Source organism: Balaenoptera physalus (genome assembly GCF_965194825.1).
Source record: "Balaenoptera physalus genome assembly, chromosome: 6".
Lineage (NCBI taxonomy): Eukaryota > Metazoa > Chordata > Mammalia > Artiodactyla > Balaenopteridae > Balaenoptera > Balaenoptera physalus.
The window spans coordinates 82,635,886-82,654,579 of record NC_138885.1 but is presented as its reverse complement, the minus strand read 5'-3'; the positions used below and the strand labels follow the sequence as shown (position 1 = coordinate 82,654,579).

Genomic DNA, 18,694 nt, shown 5'->3' with positions numbered 1-18,694 from the left:
AAACCAAATCCAGTGACATATAAAAAGGATTACACTCCTTGACCAAGTTAGATTTATTCCAGGAATGGTTGGTTTAACATTTGAATATCAATTAGTGTAATGCACAATAGCAATAGAGCAAAGGACAAAAAACAAACAATCACTTCATAGATGCAGAAAAAGCATTTGACAAAATCAACATCTTTTAATGATAAAACATTCAACAAACTTGTATTAGAAGGGAACTTCCTCAACTTGATAAAGGGCATCTACAAATATCATACTAAGGTTAGGAAAAAGACAAGGTTGTCTACTCCTGCCACTTACATTAATCATTGTACTGGAGGTTCTAGACAAAACAGTTAGGCAAGAAAAAGAAATAAAAGACATCCACATTGGACAGGAAGAAGTAAAACTATCTCTATTTTCATATCACGTGATATTAAATGTAGAAAATCTTATGGAATCCATTAAGAGACTCTTAGAATTAATACGTTTAATAGGTATACTCTTCCAATTCCCTGACATAAACTGAGTGTCCAAGAATTAAATTCAATACTGACAGTAACCACCCAGAGTTAGTACAGACCCCACAAGTTAGCAGCTCCATCCCACAAGACTGCCCCCACTTTAGACACCAGCTACAAGTGCTATCCACACTTCTGCCCAGCTGACTAAAAATTTGGGGGTTACTATGACCCCCTCAGATTTGGTAATTTGCTAGAACAACTCACATAACTCAGAAAAGCACTATACTTACAATTACATTTTTTTTAAAGGAATTCCTTTATTTTTATTATTTATTTATTTTTAGCTGTGTTGGGTCTTTGTTTCTATGCAAGGGCTTTCTCTAGTTGCGGCAAGCGGGGGCCACTCTTCATCGCAGTGTGCGGGCCTCTCTCTATCACGGCCTCTGTTGTTGTGGAGCACAGGCTCCAGACGCACAGAGCTCAGTAGTTGTGGCTCACGGATCTAGTTGCTCCGCGGCATGTGGGATCTTCCCAGAGCAGGGCTCGAACCCGCGTGCCCTGCATTGGCAAGCTGACGCTCAACCACTGCGCCACCAGGGAAGCCCTACAATTACATTTTTAAAATAAAGTTTTAAATAAACTCAGGAACAGACAAATGGAAAAGATGCATAGGACAAAGTATGGAAGTGGGGATGCAGAGCTTCCATGCTTTCTCCAGGAGCACAACATGCCCAGCACATCAGTGTGTTCATGAATCCAGAAGCTGCCCAAACCTCATTGTTCAAGAGTTTTTATCAAGGCTTCATTATGTAGGCATGGTTGATTAAATCACTGGCCACATGACTGAACTCAATCTCCAGCCCCCTCTTCCCTCCAGAGGTCAGGGGGTATGGCTGAAAGTTCTAGCCCTCTAATCACTGTGTGGCCAGCTCCTTCCTTGAAACTATCTGAGGGTCCACCATGAGTCACCTTGTTATCAAAACTCAGTTATGGTAATGAATAACAAAAGACACTCCTATCACTCAGGAAATTCCAAGCATTTTTGAGCTCTATGCCAGGAACTGGGGGAAAGGACTATACATAGTCCTTATTATTATTGTTTCTTTTCAGTTATACTACAGGTAAGGAATCCACTAGAAGACTACTAGACTTAATAGACAAGTTTTGTGGAGTTGAAGGATACAAGATTAATATTCAAAAGTTAGTTGTATTTTATATGGTAGCAATAAGCCATCTGAAAATGAAATTAAGAAAAGAATTCCATGTACAAGAACATTCATAACAATAAAATAGGTAAAAATTTAACAAAATTAAGTACTTGTACACTGAAAACTACAAAACATTGTTGAAAGAAATAAAAGAATATCTTAATAAATGTAGACGCCTCATTTTCATGGATTATAAAACATATTATTGTTAAAATTGCACTACTGGGCTTCCATGGTGGTGCAGTGGTTGAGAATCCGTCTGCCAAAACAGGGGACATGCGTTCGAGCCCTGGTCTGGGAAGATCCCACATGCCACAGAGCAACTAAACCCATGTGCCACAGCTACTGAGCCTGCGCTCCAGAGCCCGTGAGCCACAACTACTGAAGCCCGCACACCTAGAGCCTGTACTCTGCAACAAGAGAAGCCACCACAATGAGAAGCCCATGCACCGCAACGAAGAGCAGCCCCCCCTCACCACAACTAGAGAAAGCCCGTGTGCAGCAACAAAGACCCAACACAGCCAAAAATAAATAAATAAATAAATTTATTTTTTTAAAAAATTGCACTACTTTCCAAATTATCTACAGATTCAATGCAATCCCTATCAAAATCCCAACTAGATTTCGTGCAGAAATTGACAGGCTGACTCTAAAATTCATATGGAAATTCAAGAGACCCCAGAATAATCAAAGCAGTTTGAGAAGGACAAAGTTAGAGGACATAATACAAAGCTGCAGTAATCAAGACAGTGTGGCATTAAGTTAGAAATATAGATCATTGGAATAGAAGTGAGAGTCCAGAAATTAAATTATTGTCAATTTATTTTTGACAAGCATGCCAAGACAATTCAATGGGCAAAGAATAATCTTTTCAACAAATGGCGTTAGGACAACTGGATATCCACAAGTAAAAGAAACAAGTTGGACTCCTACCTCACAATTATATATAAAAATTAACTCAAAATGGACCAACAAACTAAATTAAGTGCTAAAACTATAAAACTCCTACAAAAAACACAGGAATAAATATTAGTGACCTTGAATTTGGCAATGATTTCTTATATATGACTCCAAAAGCACAAGCAACGAAACATAAAATAGATAAGTTGTATCTTATCAAGACTAAAATCTTTTGTACATGAAAAGATACTGTCAAGTAAGTGAAAAGATAACCCACAGAATGGGAGAAAATATTTGCAAATCATATACATGATAAGGATTATATCCAGAATATATTAAAAACTCTTAAAACTCAACAAAAAGAAGACAAATAATCCAATTTAAAAATGAACAAAGGACCTGAATAGACATTTCTCCAGTGAAGATACACAAATGATCAATAAGTACATGAAAACATGCTCAATATTATTAGTCATAGGAAATGCAAATCAAAGCCACAGTGAAATACCTTTTAGACCCACTAGTATGGTGTCATAGGTAAAACTGTATCTCCCAAAATTCATATGTTAAAGTCTTAACCCCAGAATGTGACCTTATTTGGAAATAGAGACATTGTAGATGTAATTAGTTAAGATGAGGTCATATTGGAATAAGGTGGGCCTCCTAATCCAATATAGCTGATGTCCTTACAGAAAGGGGAAATTTGGACACAGACTGCACACAGGGAGAACACCATGTGGAGACTGAACTTATGCTGTCACAAGCCAAGGAATTATCAGAAGCTAAAAGAAAGGTGTGGAACAGATAATACCCTAGGGACTTCAAAGGAAACATGGTCCTGCAGACAACTTGATTTGGACTTCTAGCCTCCAGAACTGTGCAACAATAAATTTCTGTCGTGTAAACCACTCAGTTTATGGTACTTTGTTATAGCAGCCTTAGCAAAACAGTACAGATGGGTGTAATTAAAAAGATGGACAATAATAACTGTCAGTGAGAATGCAGAGCAATTGGAACACCCAGACATTGCTGATGGGAATGTGAAGTGCAGTCCTTTAGAAAATAGACTGCAGTTCCTCAAAATGTTAAACATATGGTTGCCATATGACTTGGCAATTACACTCTTAGATATATACCCAAGGGAACTGAAAACAGGTATTTAAATAAACACTTGTACTTGAATGTTTATAGAATCATTATTCAAAATAGCCCAAAGGTGGAAACAACACAAATGTTCATCAAATGCTGGGCAAATTAAAAAAATCTGGTATATCCACATAATGGAATATTATTCAGCAGTAGAAATAAAATATTGATACATGTTACAACATGGATTAACCTTCAAAACATTACACTAAATGAAAGAAGCCAGTCACAAAAGGCCACATATTGTATGATTCCATTTATATGACATGCCCAAAATAGGCAAGCCTATAGAAACAGGAAGTAGATTAGTGGCTTCCCAGGACACAGTAGTGCATGGTAGGTAGGGTTGAGGGCATGGGAAAGGTTGGGAGGAATAGGGTGTGACTCAGCAGATACAGAGTTCCTATTTGAGATGATAAAAATGTTGTAAACTTAGATTGTGGTGATTCTTACACAAATTTGTGGATACACTAAAAACTATTAATTGTACACTTTAAATGAGTGAATTTTATGATGTGTGAATAAAGATATTTTTTTAAAAGCAAACCCTGATCATGAACTACCCACTTGAGCTTTTCCTGGAATCCTGACCTAAGAAACCAAGAGAAAGAATAAAATAATGTTGATTTTAAAAAAGAAAGCTAATTAGAAAATTCCCACAATATACTAGTTATAGGAGGTCTGAATTAAGTAGATATATATGTGGCAATGGTAGTCTTTTAAAACAGGACATTATTGTCTTGCCTTGATATTTTTAGAAATGCTCCTCATCCACCAGAGGGCAGACAGCAGAAGCACGAAGAACTACAATCCTGCAGCCTGTGGAATAAAAACCACATTCACAGAAAGATAGACAACATGAAAAGGCAGAGGGCTATGTACTAGATGAAGGAACAAGATAAAACCCCAGAAAAACAACTTAATGAAGTGCAGATAGGCACCCTTACAGAAAAAGAATTCGAATAATGATAGTGAAGATGATCCAGGACCTCGGAAAAATAAGGGAGGCAAAGATCGAGAAGATGCAAGAAATGTTTAACAAAGACCTAGAAAAATTAAAGAACAAATGAACAGAGATGAACAATACAATAACTGAAATGAAAACTACACTAGAAGGAATCAGTAGCAGAATAACTGAGGAAGAAGAACGGATATGTGACCTGGAATACAGAATGGTGGAATTCACTGCTGTGGAACAGAATAAAGAAAAAAGAAATAAAAGAAATGAAGGCAGCCTAAGAGACCTCTGGGACAACATTAAACGCAACAACATTTGCATTTTAGGGGTCCCAGAAGGAGAAGAGAGAGAGAAAGGACCCAAGAAAATATTTGAAGAGATTACAGTCGAAAACCTCCCTAACATGGGAAAGGAAATAGCCACCCAAGTCCAGGAAGCACAGCGAGTCCCATACAGGATAAACCCAAGGAGAAACACGCCGAGACACATAGTAATCAAATTGGCAAAAATTAAAGACAAAGAAAAATTATTGAAAGCAGCAAGGGAAAAACGACAAATAACATACAAGGGAACTCCCATAAGGTTAACAGCTGATTTCTCAGCAGAAACTCTACAAGCCAGAAGGGAGTGGCATGATGTACTTAAAGTGATGAGAGGAAAGAACCTACAACCAAGATTACTCTACCCGGCAAGGATCTCATTCAGATTCGATGGAGAAATCAAAAGCTTTACAGACAAGCAAAAGCTAAGAGAATTCACCACCACCTAAACAGCTCTACAACAAATGCTAAAGGAGCTTCTCTAAGTGGGAAACACAAGAGAAGAAAAGGATCTACAAAAACAAACCCAAAACAATTAAGAAAATGGTCATAGGAACATACATATCAATAATTACCTTAAACATGAATGGAATAAATGCTCCAACCAAAAGACACAGGCTTGTTGAATGGATACAAAAACAAGACCCATATATATGCTGTCTACAAGACACCCACTTCAGACCTAGGGACACATACAGACTGAAAGTGAGGGGATGGAAAAAGATATTCCATGAAAATGGAAATCAAAAGAAAGCTGGAGTAGCAATACTCATATCAGATAAAATAGACTTTAAAATAAAGAATCTTACAAGAGACAAGGAAGGACACTACATAATGATCAAGGGATCAATCCAAGAAGAAGATATAACAATTATAAATATATATGCACCCAACATAGGAGCACCTCAATACATAAGGCAACTGCTAGCAGCTCTAAAAGAGGAAATCGACATTAACACAATAATACTGGGGGACTGGAACACCTCACTTACACCAATGGAGAGATCATCGAAACAGAAAATTAATAAGGAAACACAGGCTTTAAATGACACAATAGGCCAGATAGATTTAATTGATATTTATAGGACATTCCAACCAAAAACCGCAGATTACACTTTCTTCTCAAGTGCACATGGAACATTCTCCAGGATAGATCACATCTTGGGTCACAAATCAAGCCTCAGTAAATTTAAGAAAATTGAAATCATATCAAGCATCTTTTCTGACCACAACGCTATGAGATTAGATATCAATTACAGGGGAAAAAACGTAAAAAACACAAACACATGGAGGCTAAACAATACGTTACTAAATAACCAAGAGATCACTTAAGAAATCAATGAGTAAATCAAAAAATACCTAGAGACAAATGACAATGAAAACACGATGATCCAAAACCTATGGGATGCAGCAAAAGCAGTTCCAAGAGGGAATTTTATAGCTATACAAGCCTACCTCAAGAAACATCTCAAATAAACAATCTAACCTTACACCTAAAGGAACTAGAGAAAGAAGAACAAACAAAACCCAAAGTTAGTAGAACGAAAGAAATCATGAAGATCAGAGCAGAAATAAATGAAATAGAAACAAAGAAAACAATAGCAAAGATCAATAAAACTAAAAGCTGGTTCTTTGAGAAGATAAACAAAATTGATAAACCATTAGCCAGACTCATCAAGAAAAAGAGGGAGAGGACTCAAATCAATAAAATTAGAAATGAAAGAGGAGAAGTTATAACAGACAACACAGAAATACAAAGCATCCTAAGAGACTACTACAAGCAACTCTATGCCAATGAAATGGACAAATTCTTAGAAAAGTATAACCTTCCAAGACTGAACCAGGAAGAAACAGAAAATATGAACAGACCAAACACAAGTAATGAAACTGAAACTGTGATTAAAAATCTGCCAACAAACAAAATCCAGGACCAGATGGCTTCACAGGTGAATTCTATCAAACATTTAGAGAAGAGCTAACACACATCCTTCTCAACCTATTCCAAAAAATTGCAGAGGAGGGAAAACTCCCAAACTCATTCTATGAGGCCACCATCAGCCTGATACCAAAACCAGACAAAGATACTACAAAAAAAGAAAATTACAGGTCAATATCACTGATGAATATAGATGCAAAAATCCTCAACAAAATACTAGCAAACAGAATCCAACAACACGTTGAAAGGATCATACACCATGATCAAGTGGGATTTATCCCAGGGATGCAAGGATTCTTCAATATACACAAATCAATCAATGTGATACACCATATTAACAAATTGAAGAAGAAAAACCATATGATCATCTCAATAGATGCAGAAAAATCTTTTGACAAAATTCAACAACAATTTATGATAAAAACTCTCCAGAAAGTGGGCATAGATGGAACCTACCTCAACATAATAAAGGCCATATATGATAAACCCACAGCAAACATCATTCTCAATGGTGATAAACTGAAAGCGTTTCCTCTAAGATCAGGAACAAGACAAGGATGTCCACTCTCACCACTATTATTCAACATAGTTTTGGAAGTCCTAGCCATGGCAATCAGAGAAGAAAAAGAAATAAAAGGAATCCAAACTGGAAAAGAAGAAGTAAAACTGTCACTGTTTGCAGATGACATGATACTATACATAGAGAATCCTAAAGATGCCACCAGAAAACTACTAGAGCTAATCAATGAATCTGGTAAAGTTGCAGGATACAAAATTAATGCACAGAAATCTCTTGCATTCCTCTATACTAATGATGAAAAATCTGAAAGAGAAATTAAGGAAACACTCCCATTTACCATTGCAACAAAAAGAATAAAATACCTAGGAATAAACCTACCTAGGGAGACAAAAGACCTGTATGCAGAAAACTATAAGACACTGACGAAAGAAATTAAAGTAGATACCAACAGATGGAGAGATATACTATGTTCTTGGAATGGAAGAATCAATATTGTGAAAATGACTATACTACCCAAAGCAATCTACAGATTCAATGCAATCCCTATCAAATTACCAATGGCATTTTTTTACAGAACTAGAACAAAAAATCTTAAAATTTGTATGGAGACACAAAAGACCCCGAATAGCCAAAGCAGTCTCAAGGGAAAAAAGTGAGCTGGAGGAATCAGACTCCCTGACTTCAGACTATACTACAAAGCTACAGTAATGAAGACAGTATGGTACTGGCACAAAAACAGAAATATAGATCAATGGAACAGGATAGGATGCCCAGAGATAAACCCACACACCTATGGTCAACCAATCTATGACAAAGGAAGCAAGGGTATACAATGGAGAAAAGGCAGTCTCTTCAAGAAGTGGTGCTGGGAAAACTGGACAGCTACATGTAAAAGAATGAAATTAGAACACTCCCTAACACTATACACAAAAATAAACTCAAAATGGATTCAAGATCTAAATGTAAGACCGGACACTGTAAAACTCTTAGAGGAAAACATAGGAAGAACACTCTTTGACATAAATCACAGCAAGACCGTTTTTGATCCACCTCCTAGAGTAATGGAAATAAAAACAAAAATAAACAAATGGAACCTAATGAAACGTCAAAGCTTTTGCACAGCAAAGGAAACCATAAACAAGACGAAAAGACAACACTCAGAATGGGAGAAAATATTTGCAAAGGAATCAATGGACAAAGGATTAATCTCCAAAATATATAAACAGCTCATGCAGCTCAATATTAAAAAACAAACAACCCAATCCAAAAATGGGCAGAAGACCTAAATAGACATTTCTCCAAAGAAGACATACAGATGGCCAAGAAGCACATGAAAAGCTGCTCAACATCACTAAATATTAGAGAAATGCAAATCAAAACTACAATGAGGTGTCACCTCACACCAACTAGAATATGCATCATCAGAAAATCTACAAACAATAAATGCTGGAGAGGGTGTGGAGAAAAGGGAACCCTCTTGCACTGTTGGTGGGAATGTAAATTGATACAGCCACTATGGAAAACAGGATGGAGGTTCCTTAAAAAACTAAAAATAGAAATACCATATGATCCAGCAATCCCACTACTGGGCATATATCCAGAGAAACCATAATTCAAAAAGACACATGCACCCCAATGTTCATTGCAGCACTATTTACAATAGCCAGGTCATGGAAGCAACCTAAATGCCCATCAACAGACGAATGGATAAAGAAGATGTGGTACATATATACAATGGAATATTACTCAGCCCTAAAAAGGAATGAAATTGGGTTATTTGTAGAGATGTGGATGGATCTAGAGACTGTCATACAGAGTGAAGTAAGTCAGAAAGCGAAAAACAAATATCGTATATTAACGCATACATGTGGAACCTAGAAAAATGGTACAGATGAACCGGTTTGCTGGGCAGAAATTGAGACACAGATGTAGAAAACAAACATATGGACACCAAGCGGGGAAAGCCGTGGGGGGTGGGGCTGGTGGTGTGTTGAATTTGACGACTGGGATTGACATGTATACACTGATGTGTATAAAATTGATGACTGATGAGAACCTGCTGTATAACAAAATAAATAAAATAAAATTCAAAAATTCAAAAAAAAAAGAGTGGATAAACAACAAGGTCTTACTGTAGAGCACAGGGAACTATATTCAGTATCTTGTGTTACACCATAATGGAAAATAATATGAAAAAAGTAATGTATATATAGGTATAACTGAATCACCTTGCTGTATACCTGAAACTAACACAACTGTACGTCAATAAAATAAAATTTTTTTTAAGTAAGAAAAAAAAAAAGAAATGCTGTGTGTGTTAGAAAAACAAATACTTTGCAGTTTAAGCACATTTTGTGAGTGAGAAATTCCTTAGCTCTTGGAACCCCTCAGAAGTGCTAACATATCCAATCTGAGTGACCCTGGGCCATTCCTTCTTCTAGAGATCTCCTTGTCCTGTGTATGAAGGGGAGGTACCCTAGATAATATCTAGGGGTGCCTCTCATCCCAAATATCTGCAGCCAATACCTTGTGTCCTATACATCACTCTGAGAAATGCGCCAGCGGAAGGAGAGCTGGGGGCATTAGAATCACCTTTGGGGAACATGTTAGAAATGGAGATGCTAGGTCCTACTGAAACCATGCACCTCAGATTGGGACTTGAAGCCACGTGCCGGGAGTCGAACCCAGCCTAAACCCAGATTGGGACTTGAACCCACACAGCCGGGACTTGAGCCCGGCCAAAACCCAGGTTGGGACTTGAACCTACACGACTGGGACTTGAGCCCAGCCAAAACCCAGTTTGGGACTTGAACCCATGCACTTGGACTTGAACCCAGCCAAAACCCACAGTCTTCCAACTGAGTTCACACACCTGGTTTCAGGACTTAATGAAGCTCAGGTTCTTGATGTCTCATCACAGAAAGTATTCAATGAGAGACAAAGTGATAGGTAAGAAGTGGATTTATTTAGAGAGAAACACACTCCACAGACAGAGTGTGGGCTGTCTCAGAAGGTGAGAAAGGCACCAAGGTATGGAGTTGTCAGCTTTTATAGGAGTGGGTAATTTCATAGGTTAATGAGTGGGAGGAGTATTCCAGCTATTTTAGGAAGGGGCGGGGATTTCCAGGAATTGGGCCACTGCCCACTTTTTGATCCTTATGGTCGGTCTTGGAACTGTCATGGCACCTGTGGGTGTGTCATTTAGCTTGCTGATGTGTTACAGTGAGCATATACTGAGGCTCAAGGTCTAGTGGAAAAAGTCGACTTGTCCCTCATCTTGGACCCATTTGGTTCTAATCAGTTTATGTCATGTCCTTGGGCTATGTCATTCTTTCAAAGGTTGTACCCTGCCTCCTTCCCTCCTGTTCTACCACCCCCAGAATCCTGTTTGCTTGGGTGAACTCTAGGAATCGGCATTTTATAGAAGCATGCCAAACAATTGAGAAACACTGGCAGGAGTCTTTGGAAACTATTTGCCTCCACAAATCAGAGGCCGTCTTTATCTCCTGTGCTTAATGAGGTATGATAGACACCTCAGTTGCCATGTGTTACCTCTATCTCCAACTCTTGGACTAACCCTCTTTCTTTTATTTAATGTTTTTGAAATTAGTTAATATCACCATTAATTTGCTTCTCTTTATATGCCAAACACATGGAGTGCATGGTTGAGGTGTTAAAAGATCCTGTTAATACCACTTAAGCCATGTAGGTATTACTGATCAAGAAATAGCTACAATTTCACTTTTCACCTTTGAATGGGAGTCACAGGAGATCAAGAGGGGATATGTTATATAAAATTATAGTCAGTTATACGAAATATAACTGCTCCCTCTGAAATCTGACCCTGAGGGGAGCATAGCACTTTGAACACAGATGGTACAGAAAGAGTTAAAAGGAAGTAGGGAGAGATACCAGAAATAAGACTTCCATTTGCTGAAATAGCTTTCAGGCCTTAGGGGTAGCTTTGTTCAGATGTCAGAAAAAGTAGCCACTTACCTACCTTAAAATGAGATTCATGTTCATTTGAATCATTCCTCAAATTCAAAGAGAAGGGATTCAGATTCTTACTGTCTATCCTTATATCCTTAACAATAACTCACATGGTGTTTACTATGTTCCAGGTACTGTTCCAAGAGCTTTAGCTACATAAACTCAATCTTTGCCATAGGTCAACAGGCAATTATTATCTCCATTTTAAACATGAGGAAATTGAGACAGAGAGGCTAACTAGATTACAAAGATTCCAAACTAGAAGACCAGAGAGCAGGATGTGAATCTAGGCCACAAGGCACCAGAGTTCATGAGGTGTAAACACTAAACTTTAGCCTTGTTCACCAGAGTTAACTATGCAACAGAATATAATGTGCTTCTCGTTCCTGGATTAGCAAAATCTTTAACCACAGCAGGATAATATTGTGCAAATTTGTATTTAATGAAAAGAGCTTAAGGTTTAGCTGGAGAAGCATAATGCTAAGTTTGATCCGTTAATTGAAACATTATTCTCTGCGAAATAAAGGGATAACTGAAGTTCTATTAGAAGTCAGCGACTTTAAAGAACTTATAGTTAAACATTATTCTCATCATGTATCAGGAAACGACCCTTAGTAAGTATGGATTTTTAGCAGAATGCATTTAACACTAACCTGAACACTCCCAGTTTTAATTATATATTCTTCCCTCCCTGTTCAGGGGCTCAGAGATTCAGAACTGACCTGATTCCAAAAAGTGAATCCAAAGTGCTAGAAATTTGTTGGCATTGAAATTACTACACATCCATTGTAAGACATCTTTTTCACCTGGTGCTTTTCATTCAAGGACTCTTAGGAATGAGCAGGTTTTTGGACTAAGGATGTAGTCTATCAAAAAAAATTTATGTTGCTTTGCTATATTTAGTTTTTGGATATACACAACCATTTAGCAGTGTGTTTTAAGCACATACTATACAGAAAGCAATATGGTAGGTATTATGAGGATACTTGTCCCCAAAGTGTCTAGTATGGGAGATGAGATTAAAAATTGTAAAACAAGACACAGAGTAGATGATGGTACACGAGTAATATAACTAGTGACTGTGGTTGTTCAGAGGAAGAGGACTTAGGTGGTAAAGGGAAGCTTCTGGCTGATAGTTCCATTTGAGAGGACACTGAATGCAGGGTAGGATTTAGATACATGGAATTGGAGAGAAAGACTGAACTTTTTAAACTGAATCCTCAGAGTGGGTTGGAAGCTCTAGCAATAAGTGATATAAAGCAGGGACTTTGTCTCTTACGTGATCATGGATCCCTATGCCAGGCACGGACTAAAATGAGAAAGGAAGGAAGGATGTAAAGAAGTAAGAAGCCAGTCAGTCTGATCTCTAGGGAAAGAGAACACACGTACCACTTGACCTGATGGACCACTCTGGTCCATCAAGCTCTCGAGCTTTGTACTTCATTCAGGATGAAATATGGTCACATCTAATGAATGCCAAAAGAATGCATGCAAGTGATGAACAATCACCTTTCCCTTGTGAATTGACACTACCATTCTCAACTAAGAGCAAAGTGTCAAATATGTAGAGGTGTAAAATTAAACCATAAGATTGTTGAAATGACAAAGGTAGTATCTGAAAACATTAAATTGTTAAATAATGTTCAAATGATGAGGTGTTGAAAAAGTAATGGTATCAATGATGGAAACAGAAGTATATTTACTTTTTCTAGTAAATATTGCCATAGTATCTCAAAATATGTCTCTCTGTGCTCTTCTTAGAAGACTGTAGCATGTTGTGTTTACAGATTAGTCCTAGGAAGCCATAAAAGCCAATATCCGAATCCAATATGGCCACCCAGAAGAACAAGAGCCGCCTCTTATTCTTCACCCTTCATTGAAAGCACTGAAATGAACTAGAAACTCATTTTTCCTCTTTAACTAGGAACATTGCCTTTAAAAAAATTTTTATTGCAAATGATAAACACTTTCTCTGAAATTGGATGTCAGTTCTCACTAATTATTTTTTTAAGCTACAGAAATCAGTCACTGCTATATATATATTTTTACTTTTGTTGCTTGTTTCTATCAAATGCTTTCCCTTGGCCAGTGTGACAAATGTGTCCCCAATCCTCTGTGCAGACATTTTTCAGCTCTCTGCAAGCTGAGACAAGATCAGTCCTTTGACTTAACCCCTCCCTTGGTAAATAGAACCAGAAAAGCATCTTTACACATGCCATTCTGGTCTCAGCATTTCTAATGTTAGCACAGAAGGAAAGGAGGTCAGAAGTAGTCTAATGACAATATGAATTTTTTGGACGGTTTACCACAGATTAGAATACCTTTACACACTGAGCGCCACCATGGACGCAATCAGGCATTTTTCTGTTGACATGTACCTTGACTTGCACCTTCTTCTGGGAGAGAAGCTATTTGTTGGCCAGCATGGATGCTTCAAGTAAAATGAATGGCCATTCAATTGGTGTGATTTGAGAAACTATGAGATGTTTCCTCCACCTAAGATTATTTTCCCTGCCTTCCCCCCACCCCTTATACTGCCTGAGATTGCATCCTTATAGACTTGTTCCTATGAATTAACAAGCATCTGGGCCAAATCCCATAAGACACATTGTGATGGTCTCAGTCAGTACTCTTTGGCTTGACTTTAGCTGATTAGATCTTAGTTCTTCCCTGCTAACTCACTGAGGTGCAGGCACTTTGGAAATTAGAGTTTTGTTGGGTGGGTACTTGAGACACTGCTCACGACTGCAAGTCTAGGTGGGGTACCATACAAGGGCACTCAGTGACTAGGAAAAAGGGAAGAGAGCCTACAGTTTGTATTAGTTTTCTAGGGCTGCCATAACAAAATTATCTACAAACTGGGTGACTTAGAACAACAGAAATTTGTCTCACAGGTCTGGAGGCCAGAGTCCAAAATCAAGGTGTCAGCAGGACATCCTCAAAGGTGTGCTAGGAAAGCATCAGTTCCAAGCCTCTCTTCTAGCTTCCAGTAGCCTCAGGTGTTCCTTGACATGGATGGCTATCTTCTCCCTATGTCCCTTCACATTGTCTTCCTTCTGTGTGTATCTCTGTGTCCAAATTTCAGATTTTTATAAGTACACCAGTCATATTGAATTAGGGCCTCACTTAAGCTTGATTACTTCTGTAAACCCCTATCGCCAAATAACGTCACAGGTACTGAACATTAAGACTACATTATGTGAATTTGGGAGAGGACACAATTCAATCTGTAATAAAAGTACGTGTATCTGTTGGGCAGGGTCTGAGGGAGAAAGTATGTGAAGATACTTGAATACAGAACTTAACTAATTCACATTATGCCTTTGGTTGTCCCTGCCTATTCAGTGACCTTGTGCATTATGAAGCCTTAGCTAGTTAAGGTGTGACTCGTGAAATCAAGAAAGTTAGATGATCAGGAGGATCAGGTGAATGTCAGAACTAAGAGAGTCAGGCAGCAGTCACGTTCAGAGCAGTCAGGAGGTCAGGAATCCAAGCAGATAAGACAAGGGTAGAGAAACAGAGCTTTTAGAAGCCATGAGAAGGCAAGAGATAAGATATCTAAAGAAGCATTTTTTCTCAGCTTTTATTATAAAAATGTTCAGACATATAAAAAAACTTAAAAGAATTGCACAGGAAACACCCATACACCCAACACCTAGATTCTACAATTAATATGTTTCTATATTTGTTTTATCACCTCTCTATGCATCCCTGTATCTATACTAATCATACCTTTTTATTTTCTGTATTTCTGATGCTTTGACTAACAAATTCCTAGAGATAGTAAGTGACTAGTCTGCAAACTTGCCTTTCGTTTGCTAACTAACCAATCCAGAGCCCACACCCCCACCACCTCCTCTGCGGGGCTTTCACCCTCAGGGCTGCTATTTCCCTGTCCTAATCACCCCAGGGCCAGGTACCAGGAAATTAGAGCCCCTACATCTCAGAGCCTGCTGAAATTAATCAAACCAGCCAATCCTAAACCTGCTTATCCTTCCTTGCAATTCTTTTCCATGGAAGCCACAATCAAGGCTCTTGCCCACATTTTCCCTGGCTCTGTCTGCTGCCTAACCAGCCCTGGTACTTCTCCATGTGGCCTGTGTGGCGTGTCATGTCCCCTCCTCTTAGGAACTGTAAGGAGCAAACTATTTTTTCAGGGACAGTTATCTCTTGGTCTATTGGCCTCACCATACCTGAATAATAATAAAACTTACATTTTAAAACACTATTCATTAATCTTACTCATTCGATGCATTTGCTTGTTTTTTAAAAGTCATCTTTATTGAAGTATAATTTACCTTCAATAAAATTCACCTATTTAAAGCATACAATTGAGTTTTGTTAAAAACAAAACCAAAACCAAAAAAACTGTCCAAAACTACCACCACAATCACAATATAGAACATTTATGTTACCTAAAAAATGTCCTCATATTCCTTTAGAGCCAATCTCATCTTCCCCATCAGCCCCTGAAAACCACTCATCAACTTTCTGTCATTTATAGTTTTGCATTTTCTAGAATTTTATATCAATGGTGTGTGCTCCTTTCTGTCCAGCTTCTTTAAATGAGCACAATAACACTTTTGAGATTCATCCATTTTGTTGCTTGTATCAACAATTCATTCCTTTTTATTGCTGTGTAGTATTCCTTTGTATGGATATACCATAATTTATCCATTCACCAGTTGATGAACATTTGGATTGTTTCCAATTTTGGGTTACTATGAATAAAGTTGTTATAAACATTAAGTACAAATCTTTGTATGGACATATTTTTTTCTTTTCTCATGAGTATGTAAGAGTAAGATTGCTGGCTCATATAGTAAATGCATGTTTAATGTTACATGAAACTGTCAAACTATTTTCCAAAGTAGCTGTACCATTTTGCATTTCCACAGCAATATATGAGTTCCAAAGACTCTGCATTATTGACAAGATTTGGTATTATTTGTCTTTGTAACTTGGGCATTCTGATGCATGTGTAGTGCTGTCCTGTTATGGTTTTATTGCATTTCCCTAATGACTAATGATGTTGAGCATCTTTTAGATGTACTTATTTTCCACTAGCATATTTTTTTGTGTGAAATATGTCCATTTCTTTTTCTATTTTTAAATTTGGCTCTTTGCCTTATTAAGCTGTAAGAGTTCTTTGTATATCCTGGGTAAAAATCCTTTATCAGATATATGTTTTGCAAAAATTTTTTCCCAGTAAAGAAGCAATTCTTAAGTAGGAAATATCTGAGTTCAGAGGTGACAAAGGGTCCCAAGTCCAGTCAGTTGGGTGACTGAGGTCAACAAGTCAGCAATGAGAGTGCTGAATTATGAATCTCATTCAGAGGCAGAAGGTCTGGCCCTGCCATGGTTCTTTTACATACTTCTGGTTAGGAAGAACCACTTGCAGTGCATGAACAGCCCACTGTACATAGTTTGGGGTGACTCTGTCTGGAAGGAAAGAAATTATATGGAAAGGAAGGTAATGTCCATTTGCAGCAACATGAATGGACTTAGAGATTATCATACTAAGTGAAGTAAGTCAGAAAGAGAAAGACAAATACCGTATGATATCACTTATGTATGGAATCTAAACTATGACACAAATAAACCTATCTACGAAACAGAAACAGACTCACAGACATAGAGAACAGACTTGTGGTTGCCAAGGGGGAGGAGAGGTGGAGGAGGTATGGACTGGGAGTTTTGGGTTAACAAATGCAAACTATTATGTATGGAATGAATGGGCAACAAGGTCCTACAGTATAGCACAGGGAACTATATCCAGTGTCCTGTGATGAACCATAATGGAAAAGAATATAGAAAAGAATGTATATATACATATGGCTGAATCACCCTGCTGTGTGGTAGAAGTTAACACAACATTGTAAATCAGCTATACTTCAATAAAAAAATAAATAAATAAAAAAGGAAGGCAATGTCAATTCTGGCCACCAGCAAGGAGTAGAATACCCTTTTATGGCACTTGCTGCAGGGCATTTGGGGAGCAAGGAGAAAGAAGAAGTCAGGAAAAAGAGGGGATTGGTAAGAAACTAACAGGAACTTGGGGGAAATGGGAATGCTGGCCACAGTATCCACGGAGAAGGTTAGCTTTCAGAGAGCAAGTCCTAATAAGAGAAAAGCAAATTCAGACCCATTCTGGGCAAACATTGGTAGTCCAAGGAAAGGCTAAGTCCAAGGTTAATGGAATGGTAAGACGAGCGAACATATTCAGAAGTCTAGAGCAGAGAGGGTAGAAGGATCAAGGAAGACAGAATACTTCCAGGAAATCTGTGGGGAAACAGAGCAGGAAGGAAGAAGAGGAAGACTTAGCTTCAAGGCACTAAAACACTGGTAGAAGGAAGAAGTGTTAGTCAGGTGACTCAGAAAAGAAAGGGCCCCTCCTCGGGTACCTGTAATCTTGAGAAATACAGAGAAACCCCTGGCAGAAGATCCTAGAGAGGTAGCTTTACCTTCCCACAGTGGTATTAGGGTAGGTGCGGAAGCCTGCTTCTCAGTTAAGTCACTGCCTATTATGACTGTTTCCAAACCCCACTACTTTGTGGGATTAAAGAGGACTATCAGTGTGCAAATTTACTGACTTTTAATTTTAATTCCAGGAGAGGGGCAACAGCAGGCTAACTATTTGCCTGTTAGAAACATCAAGAATGAGGCCAGGGTCTGGGGCAGAAACTGAATGTCAGGTTGGGACAAGGGGAGCAAATCCATGACAGTGTGCTGGCCAACCTGGTCTTTTATTATGATGTCAAGGAATGATGGAACCTGAGGGGTCATAACTCTGTGACTAGCATTCGCATACTACTTGTATGTTTTGATTCACCTTCCAGAAATGTTTTAATAGAAAACTTAGTGAGTTTTGTAGACAGAGCCTTAGCAAACATCCTACTCTGCAGTGTCTTAGGGCTGACTTTGTACACATGGAAGTCAGCCAGATCTCATGGATGGGTCATTAAACTAGAATTACTTTCTTGGCACACTAGTACCTTAATGTGTGACCTTGACCTAAGGCAAGCCATCCACCTGTCAAGAGGAATGACCCCAGGAGTAAGGCCTTGCTGCCTCCACTTAAAAGACTATTCTTCAAGAAAGAGGCAATATAATCCCTTCTGGTTTCTACTTGTTTAAAGAGAATATTATGAGGATTCTAAAGATAATATCTGTGGAGGACTTTGAGCTGTTTCAATAAAAATGTTGTATAAATATAACTGAAGGAATTGTGGTAGACAAACATTGCGATATTGTAGATCAGCTTTGT

The 18,694-nt window shown here is 38.2% G+C and overlaps 1 protein-coding gene across 13 annotated transcripts in view; it reads left to right on the top strand.

Moving 5' to 3' along the window:
• The window catches only part of LOC309663385 (uncharacterized protein), a 349,815-nt gene that overhangs the window by 74,517 nt on the left and 256,604 nt on the right, over positions 1–18,694 (top strand). Inside the window, exon 3 of one of the 13 annotated variants that reach the window (XM_082467382.1) lies at positions 4,462–18,597. The exons of 11 other annotated variants lie outside the window; for them this stretch is intronic. The gene's annotated coding sequence lies outside the window, so the exon portion shown is untranslated. One more of the 13 variants, XM_082467381.1, reaches the window with a different exon arrangement.